The following is a 10865-nucleotide window of genomic DNA, read 5'->3' on the forward strand; positions in this document are numbered from 1 at the left end:
GGAACGCCCACAACAATTTGTAACGGCCCAGACAATGCCCAGTGCCCTGAGTGCGCGATTCCTATGATTTCTGTTCGAGTCCCTTCCGTTGGCACCTCGCTCGAGGCACCACAGCAGGCGGCCAGCCGGTCGGCGAAGGGCTCAGACACGCGCCACACTCGAATCTTTTTTCCCAATTTTCGCTTTTGTTGGCCACTTTTATTGGTGGCGGCTTTGACGCCAGTCAGCCAGTCAGCCAGCCAGCCAGGTGCACCTACTGGCCTGGCCACTGAATGGACTAGACTGGACCATGACTGCCCCCTGACCTGGGTTAGGGACAACGCCCTGGTGTGGGCACAATTCTTGTTGTTATTGTCTCGCTTTTAGTGTGTCCTTTCATTGGGATTTCCTTTAATTGCTGTTGATTGAGTTCCAGGCCGAGCCTCTATTGTTTGTGATTTGGTTTTCGATGTGTGAACGAAACACTCTCTATAAGGAATGTGCTCCTTGATTTATTCCTCTAGATTACTTCCTTTCGTATTACTCTTAAATCCCGCTGTAATATTCGCAATTTTCTATCCCCTTCATATTCAATTTTCCCCACACTCTGCCACGTTCTGCCCTGCCACAATCGAATCCATCCAATAACTCATTCGATTTGAATGGGGAGACGGGGTCTAGGGGAGGCGGGGGGCGGCAACCCTTTGGCCGTAAAGCAGAGAACTGCATAAAAATGTCAGGCAATCTCATAAACAGGACATAAAACCGAAAGTAACCAGACAGGCGGCAGGGGGCGGGAGGCGGTGGGCGGTAGGCAGGGTCATACCACAGCATAAATCGTGCCACCTCAGTGGGGATTGGGCTGCGGCTGCTGCTGCTCGAATATCTTATTTCATAAGCAAATAAGATATAAAGTAAACTCGAGAATGAACCCTCTCGCACAGCCGTGAAGACAAAGTTGACGCAGATTTTGCCGCAGAGAAGCCAAGCGAGAATCCGCCTCAAACCCATCAAAATTCTGGCCACAGAACACCGCGGACTGCTCACGTACGCGCCCCCCCCCAAGGCCCCCAGGGGGATTCCGCCAGCGAAAGGGTTGCGACCGCACCTTGGAGGATGGGTGGTTGGGGTGGTTGGGGTGGCCTGTGCGGGGGTGGTGTTCATGTTGACAAAAGCTTTTGACTTTGCGCCGAAACTTTGACCAGAAATATTCAGCCCCAGCGACAGCACTCGGCGGTTGGCGGCTTATTTGGGGGTTCAGGCCCGAAAGTTAATAAACTTGTCAGAAGCTCGGGGCACCCCGTTTTGGATATGTTTTGCACCTTGCCGACTGGTCGACTAATCGATTTCCTTTGACCAGCGGCCGTCACCTGCTGAAGGGAAACAAAGGATTACAGGGGCCCTGATCGTGATCCTGGCGGTGCATCTGCCTGGTCTCTGGGGCCGGGGGCAGAGTCTCCGCATAAAATTCAAATAAATTTCCAGCTCGTTCGCTGGCATTGTGCGAGTTCCATTTTTCATGATCAATGGGGGTGAGAGCCAGCATTATCTTGCCCATTCACGTTCCGTCGACGTCGGCTGCTAGCCAGCCGGCTTCCTCTTCTGCCAAACCCTTTCCCAGTCCACGGCGGGCGATTCACAATTTTATTTTCGTTTTATTACACGAAACAAAGACAAATTACATAAAATATGTTCACTAGGAAAGCGAGTGTGAGTACGAGTATCTGGTGGATGTGTCGGCCCACACCTTGAGACGCTTGGGCTGCGGCTGCGACTGCGACTGCGTTTTTTATGTAAATTGCGCCGCCGAATGCCCATTAACCAAAAGACTCGAACAGCCACAGAGTCAGAGATAGAGCCACAGCCAGAGACAGAGTCAGAGCCAGAGAGAGAGACGCCCTCCACCAGAGACAGAGTCGAGTTCATCGCGCCTGAAATTGCTAAAGGAAGTTGTTACTTTGTAATTAAAATTTGAGATTGATTAACTTATTGTTCGTGTGAGTTTTACAACCCGAAACTATTACCGACACTTTGATGGTTTGATTTTGGCCCGGAGCCGGAGCCGGAGCTGGAGACGGAGCCCTGCTCCTCCCTGGGCTTTCGCCTTTTGTTCGGTTTTTGCTATTTTTATGGTTACACAAAAGTTGCTTGAACTCTCTTTTTAATGAGACCAGAAATCCCGCTCTGGCTTCCACTTGGCATTGCTTTTAATTGTGCGCAATTAATCCACCGACGTTTTAATTTGAATTTAGAATTTGATTTGCTTTCGCGGCACAATTCATTCTAGCTCTTTGACACCGGCAAACGGTACGCAAATTGCAATGGTTTCTCCTTCTTCTTTTTTTTCTGATGTTTGTGGAATGTTTTCAGGTGGCAAAGAAAGAGGCATCAGAGGGGCATATAAGAGATGGAACCACCAGTAAGGCACAACGTTGCCGAAAGGACTCTAATGGAATATATTTAAAGCTTAGATTTAGCGGCCTATAGCTACTAAGACCTTCAGCAGGAATAAAATAAAAATACAAATAAAATTCAATATATAATTCCTCAAAGTTTAGGCCAAAAACCAGGTTGGAACGGACTCGTATTCAGGACACAAATTACCAGACAAGAGCTACCAGAATAAAGCCCAAAAATTGAGGATTGGAACTCTCTTTTTTTAAATAGATTGAAGATAAATTCCTTGGTCTTGACCAAGAAAACTTTCCGCTAAATATCCAAAGGCCTATGCCTATAAATAGAGCTAAAAATCCCCTATTTTATCCTGCCAAAAGCCATAGCCACACACGTTTCCAAGAAAAACCCCACAAAGACTACAAAAAACCATAATAAAATCTATTTCCATCAAATATGATTGATAAAAGCCCTTCAATGAAATCCTACACCACCTATTTGGCCAGTTATTGAAGGCCATAAAACCACTTAACCTAAAAGCCTCCTCGACCCCCACCTCAACCCCTGCCAAAGGTCCGGGAAGTGTGCATAAATCGCACAATTTATAATTCATATGGAATCATTTTTATTCCCAAAAAAAAATGCTGCCAAAAACTCTCAAATGGAATCAAATGGAAAGCCATTGAAAGGGGGTGGAGGCGAGGGGAGGGGAGGCATCACGTACATCGCATATTATGGCAAATAAATGTGCTCAAGGAAACCAGCGAACCAGCCCCTCCCCCCTCCCCTTTGCTGGTGCGGGGATGCGGGGGGGATTATTGCGAAAAAGTTTAAAAATTGATTTTCATCTCTGGCCGTCACTGGGCGCAGCATAAAAGGATATTTCCCCTTCATGTGGCCTCCATTTCGATTGGAATTGGAATTGATTTTTCTACGTAAACATAAATAAAATATGAACTCGGTTCGCCCAGGACGAAGGGCTTTCGGCTGTGCAAATATTTTCCGAGCAGCAGCGTCTCCTTTGAGCTGCAGCAAGGTGTCCCGTCCCGTCCCGTCCCGTCCCGTCAGCCGCCCCCGAGGAGCATTGCTCATCAGCAGTCCGGTCCAGAGCTGGTCAAATAAAGCCGTTAGTAAGTATTTCATAAGTCGCCCCGCCCCGCCCCGGCCCGGCCCAGAGGATGGGTGCACCAGATAAGTAAGCAATAAGCCCCGAGCTGATGGACAGCGCAACTTTCCTCCCGAACGCCAGAGAGAATTCATTGGCACACGTCCGCCTAACACAAACAAGGACATGAGCTCGATTCGTGACTGAAAAGTTTCCTTTCCTGCTGGCCATAGCCGGAGCCGGAGCCATAGCCATCGCCTGAGCTCTTCAGAGGTATAGATTCCGGGGCTCTTGGCCTCGTACTTTTCGTATTTTATTTCCATCATTTTTATTTTGTACGTATATATATTTTTTTATTTTTCCTCTTCGCTCGAGCAAATGTCCGAAACTTTGGCACTCGCTCGCTCTGGCGAATGTTTCAGATAAAAATTTGTTATTTATGGCTTAAGGTTTTAAACTGAAGAGTTTTGCTCAATTTGTTGCCACGAACGAACCCTAAAATGTTGAAGGCGGTTTTAAGAGTCGTGGAATACGGCCAGAGAAGTTCTCGTTGGCTCAAAGGAAGGTGCAATGAAGGATATTGCAGCAGGAAGCGTCTGAAGCGGAGCCGAAGGAGGGAAGCGCGTGAGCCGGGGGTCGGTGCACGAGCGAGGCGATGGGGTAGGGGCCTGCACGAGTGAGGCGAATGGGTAGGAGGGGCTTGCTTCGGATCCGAGAAGCGCCTGAAGCGGAGCGGCTAAGCCGAAGGAGGGAAGCGCGTGAGCCAGGGGTAGGCGCACGAGCGAGGCCAACGGCTAGGGGCTTGCTAAGGATCCGAAAAGGTATGTATGGTCGGAGAATGAAGGATATTGAGGGACTAATGTGCCTTGCAGCAGGAAGGGACTGCAGTAGAGCACATAAGCCGAAGGAGTGAGGCGCGTGAGCCCGGGGTAGGCACACCAGAGAGGCCAATAGGTAGAACCCTGCTTCGGATCTGCCTGTGGAACAATTCTGGTCCATATACCTCCCCAGATCCCACCTCTCCCATCGCTTATGAGCCCCACTGTGGCTCCATTTCGCACCGGCACCGGCCTCCCATTGGTCATTCAATATATTTTGATACATCATAGAAACAAGGAACAAAAAGACGAATTTTATTTCACATTCTGCTTCATTTGATTGCCGACTGATTGGTGGATGTCTGCTTCATTGTTGCCACCGCTGGTGGAGCGGTTCAGGGGGGGGGGTTGTGGAGGGTTGTGGAGGGGACATGTAATGCTCGAAACCGACTATAAAATGCTTTCTTATAATTGCTTTTCGATTGCACTTGCACTATTGAAAAATGCTTCAGCTCTTTTTCAAGTTTTATTATAATTGAAATTCCCGCGCGGCGATTAATGCCAACGAAAATAATTCAAATAAATTAAAATGCAATTAAATAAATCGAACGGCTCGCCGCGATTCGATTCGATTCGAGACGAGACGAGGCATCGTATCGAATGGGATCGAAATGGGGATCGGGAGAGAGGAGAGTGAGAGGGGAGTGGAGAGAGGAGAGTGCGAGGAGTCCGCACAAAATTGTAGACGTGCAATATTTTTTATGTGCTGATTAAAAAACATTCCTTGGATATTGGCCAAAATATGCAGCGGTTCGAGGCATTTCATTTGCATTTACAATGAGAGAATTCTCCTTCTGTTTTATTTGTATCTGTATCTGTATATCTGTATCTGTATCTGTATCTGCGGCGGAATCATCGATTCGGATTGATGGCCTGCTCGACAGTTGTGTTCTTGTTTCATTTCATTCTGTTGCATTTTTACTTTATTTTTAATTGTAATGACAGCTCATTGGTTTTCTTTGAACACTGCCAGAGGCTGCCCGACCGGCGGACAGTCGACCGATGCGGCAATTAAGAGATAAAAATATAATTATTGCAATTGCAATTGCACTAAAGGCCCAAGAAGACCAAGTGCTGCCTCGCCTGCTCGCCTGCTCGTCTTTCAGCAGCTCAGAGTCCCAATCCCAATCGCAATCGAAGGGATTTCGTAGCGTCTCTGTGGCGGATGCATTCGACATTCCTCGATGATTAAACAGGCAAATTTCTGGCCGCATAAATCACTTAAAAAATGTGCAGCCACAGCTTTTTATCCTTAGACAATTGGCCCCGAACAGAACAATCTGCTGCTGTCTACTGTCTGTCTTTCTCTCTGCTTTTTCCTCGACAATGTTGCATTTTTTTCGGTGTACCCTAGGCTTGGGGTATAATGGGCCTTGTGGCCAGATATAAGATCTATGGGGAAAGGCCACTTTGAGCCCTCCATCAGCCACTGCCAGCGCGTGATGTCTCGCTTCTCTAGAGGATATCCAAAGATTCGACCCCTTTTCTGTCTTGTGTCTTATTTATAGGCCATTGCATCCCCAACCCCCTCGATTAAATGCCAAACTGCAATTATCGAGCAATTATTTCGATCAGTGATTTCTATTTTTTCTATAGATTTCCTTCTGTTCTTTGGTTCTGCGCGAGAAATATCTTTATATTTGTTTTTTGTTTTGTTTTTTTGTGAAATCAAATCAAACCTTGTTTTTTCTTGTTTTATTCGATTGACATTATGCTGCAAATTTGTGTGTTATTTCGGGAAGGTTCGATGCTCATTGAACAGCAATTTCCACAGGGACGGCACGGGACTCACTTCATGGGGAATTGTTCAGTTGACGGTTCAGTATTGGCATCTAAAAGTACTAAAGATATAGCAGGGAAGGCCTTCATTTAGATGGTCAAAAGTTGGATTAGAAAGTGGAGCGTTTGAAGGGCTTCAAGAACCCCCTTTCTTACCTTAGAAAAGGCTCTTAGAAGAAGAGCAATGGAAGGGCTTTAAGAACCTCTATCTTCGCTTAGAAAAGCATCTCAAATGTGGAGCGTTGGGAGGGCTTTAAGAAGCTCTTTCTTCCCTTAGAAAAGGCTCTCAAATGTGGAACGATGGGAGGCCTTTAAGAGTCTGTATCTTCCCTGAGAAAGTGCTCTTAGAAGTAGAGCGATGGAAGGGCTTTAAGATCCTCTTTCTTCCCTCAGAAAAGCATCTCAAATGTGGAGCGTTGGTAGAGCTTTAAGAACCTCTATCTTCCCTTAGAAAAGGCCCTCAAATGTGGAGCGATGGGAGGGCTTTAAGAGCCTGTATCTTCACTTAGAAAGTGCTTTTAGAAGTAGAGCGTTGGGAGGGCTTTAAGAACCTCTTTTTTCCATTAGAAAGTGCTCTTAGAAGTAGAGCGATGGGAGGGCTTTAAGATCCTCTTTCTTCCCTTAGAAAAGCCTCTGAAATGTGGGGCGTTGGTAGAGCTTTATGACCCTATATCTTCCCTTCGAAAAGCCCCTCAAATGTAGAACATCGGACAGCTCTAAGACCCTCTATCGCCCTGTAGATTGTGCCCAACCTTTTTGGGGTTTTTAATGTGGAAATACAAGTGAGTTTTATTGTTGCACTCATTATGTTTTATTGGCAGGAGTGTGGGGGCTTAGAACTCACGAAGCCTGTGGGGAAATTAGCATAAGCCTGGGCCTTTAGCCCGTGGTCTGGGGTCTGGGGTCTGGGGATAGTGCGTGAGTGCCTGGAATAGAGGCATTTAGCAACTACTAAGTTGCCATCGAGTCGAGTCGACTCGACTCGTGTGTGCCTCTGTTACATATGTATATATTTTAATTCGGTTTCTTTATTTCATTTTAGTTGGCAATAATCAGCGGCGTCGCGGCATGCATAATAATGAAACGGAACGGCACTCACCGTACCCCATACACCATGCACCATTCGACTGCCATCCCCACGCGGCCCCACATAGTCCCGCCATAATTCTAATGTCGACCCAGACATGCCGCAGTCACACGTTCAAATTACCCCAATTTCGTGCGGGCTTCGGCAGCGGCAGCGACAGCGACAGCGACAGCAAATATGTAAAAAAGTGTTCATAAATGAAATGTGAGGGACGGCATGGTGGGGGGCATGGGAATGGGCAAGTGAATGGAAATGGTGGCACTTACTGGGCCGATTAGCTACTCGAATTCGCGCACACGTACCGGCCATAAAAGGCGTCTCTAGCCGGCTCTCTAGCCAATCTCCTCGATCTGCTATCAAAATTTTGACGAAAATCGACCAGACCGGACTCGTATCTTGGCTTAAAGATCGTGTGAAAATCGTCTTCGAAGCTTCGACAATTGCATCAAAGTTCCCACAGTTCCTGCCTTTGACTTTGACTTTCTTTTGTAAAACTGAAACCGAAACTGAAATTGAAACTCCGTTGGAGTTTTGTGCAATTTCCGCTCGGCAAGATCTAATTGCCGTCGCTCGATTCGTCATGGAAGGGAGAGAGAGAGAGAGAGAGACACTGACGCATGTAAATCATCGCGAGGAGAACATAAAAATCGCTTGTTTTTTAAAAGGGCCGAAGGTTGATGGCTTCTGCGGTGGCAGCAGGGCTCCAGGAGTGCCCCATGGATCTATCGGTTCGCCTGCCAGGCCTTCGAAAGGGAATTCTTTGGGTCTTCGGTCCTCTTCCATCCCTGGGCAGTGCAGCCCCCATTTGATAACTCATAACTAGGCGTAACTGCTGACACCCTCGTAAAACAGACCCGGGCCCTTGGGATCGCAGCGAAACTAAAGCTTTAGTGGGTGGTTATTGCGGCATTGAAGAGGGCCAGAGGAGCCAAGCCATTGTCAGTAGTCTTCATTACCGCTGCAGCGAGCTGCGAATGGTGCATCGAATGGGGAGAGTGAAAGAGCCCCAGCCACAGCCCCAGCCCATGTCCAGGCGGGCACTAAAACTGCCCAACCGAATGGGCGCTGGGAAGGCAATTAACCGATTTTTAAATATGTTTGGACGCCTTTATGACTGGCCAGGGACCAGAGTCCAGGGCCAGGCTGTCTTCAGAACTCCTCACTTCAAGAGCGCTGTAAATGCGATTTATTTCGATTATGGAAAGTTGTTGATTTGGAACTAATTACCCGAGCCCCGGGCCCTGGCTCTGGCTCTGGCTCTGGCGAGAAGCGACAAATGTAGGAGATTGCCTGGACGGTGGGTTGCGAAACTATAAGACTACGGCCATACCCAAAAGAGCCAAGATATCCTCCAAGCAACAGGGATCCCAAGTCCAAAGGGAGGACGGCTGAGTCTGCGTACCATCTTTCGAGGCCTCTCTCTCTCTCTTGTTACTTTTGTACCGCACTGTACAGGGAAATGGTTATGGATGTGCACCGTTTAGGCTCCACTCCGGCTCCATTGAGACACACAGCATGGTCTTGGGCGTTCTGTAAGAGCTTTTACATGTTTTTTATGCGAGTGGGTACCGACATCATAACGCGTTTGCCTGCAACACATGGCTCGACACTAAATGACTGGCATATGGACTTCAAGAGACACAAACAACTGTTTGAACATGTGGATCTACCCGTAACCACTCCATGAGGAAATTGAAGAAAAAATATTAAATAGAAAACAAATTATGGAAAAGGCAAAAAAAGATAGAGGTATTTATATAATTTTTTATAAATCATTAAAGGGTATCAAAGAGGATTTGATTTTGATTTGGAATCACTTATTTCGTTGCCCCAGGGCTGAAATTATTGGTAAGTATTATTAGTAATATTCTTGTAAATATAAACCCGAATAAATCCTATAAAAATTCTTATAAACTCCCCTACTATTCAGGGCCATTAACCAGGTTAACCAGTAAACAGTTTTCCATCCTCACTGCCTCGTAATTCAGGAAAACCCGGTCAGAGCACGGCTGCGCCTTGGCTTTTCCTTTGCCAATTAGATATTGAAATTATTACAGAGCACTTGGCATTCATATTCATGGATTTCGCATTCGCGTTCGCATTCGAACTCGAATTGTCGTCGAGAATTGTCATAACTCTCGATGTTGCCGCATAACTCACCGCCGATCGACAGGGGGGGAGCCCCAAGGGGGAGTGTCAAGGTGTCCGCATGACTTTGTCTCTGTGCCTGGCCAATTTATGGTCAACAACAAATGGTAGAAGCCCCGCCATGCGACTAAAAGATACCTGCTTCGCCGCTTCTTTGGGCATTTCCTGCGGTCCGACGGGAGTCCAGCATGCCCCGAGACACTCCCCAGTCGAGGGTACGACCACAAGCTGCATCGATGGCTGCTCGATAAACGGTTGCAGCTTTGCCAGCGACTGCAGGCTGAGGTTGCATCGAGCCGGGCAGAGAGCGACAAGTTATGAATATAAAATATGCATAAATATGCAATGCAAACGGGCAGCGAGTGCAGGCAGCGGGCACGAATAAAGCATGTCACAGTAATAGCAGAATATAATAAACTAAATTATTAAACAAATGCAAAATGCAAATGCCGCCGCCCCCTACCCGCTCCCTACCCCCTTCCCCTTTCTTATCAGCGATCAAAGACTAGAAGTAAACGCTGTAAAAGCTCCCGACACACACACACACACACACACTCGCACACACACAGCACAGCCCACACGAACATTTTGCTGCCGCTGTCATGCGATATGCGGGGCCTCTCGTTTCGGATTCGATCAGTCGCTCAGCCTCGGACGAAAGGTATGTTGTGGCGGGGAAACAGGTTTGCCCGCCCACCCCACCTTCTTTGCAATTTGCCTTGCTTTGGTTCGCAGCTTAATTTGTTTGTTCTACAAATCGTCGATGCTGGCGCGGCGATAGGCCTCAGCACCACATATGGGAGTGCTGGCTTCAATCTATTTCTCTCCCACTCCCTCTTGGAATATTACGAAGGTGGAGCCCTATGCAGGGCCGCCCAATGGTCTGTGCTCCCTGGTCTACAATTTTCATTCGTCAAATTTTATTGGGAGCCGAGAAATGGGCATTTATCTGTGATCTGTGATATGAAATAATCATCTGTCCAATAAAAAAGACTATTGTGTAATAAAAATCTGCCTAATAAAAACTAAAAAGATATACATATAAATATATAATATAAAAATAAAACTAAGTATAAAAATAAATATTTAATATAAATATCGTATATAAATATAAAAAATATGTTTTAAAATGTTTCAACGGTAAAAAAAAATAATAATAATTCAATAATAACGTCAATTGGTTCAAATTTTGTTAAGTTTGAAATGCCACATTATTGACTTTTCATATTTAGATCTTGAGGAATCTTTCTTTTATATTTTTTTACTATTGATGCATTTATTTTAATTTATAATTTTAATATTAATTTTTAAAATAATTGTTACTCAATAATTTATTGTTGATTTAAGTAATTTAAATTATAATTGTAATATTAATATTTATTATACTGGGTACTCAATAATTTATTGTTGATTTAATTAATTTAATTTATAATTTTAATTTTAATATTTATTTTTATTATAATATGCACTCAATCATGATTTAAAAAATTCATTA

This window comes from Drosophila persimilis, unplaced genomic scaffold (genome assembly GCF_003286085.1).
Source record: "Drosophila persimilis strain 14011-0111.01,24,50 unplaced genomic scaffold, DperRS2 tig00000191-arrow-pilon, whole genome shotgun sequence".
Lineage (NCBI taxonomy): Eukaryota > Metazoa > Arthropoda > Insecta > Diptera > Drosophilidae > Drosophila > Drosophila persimilis.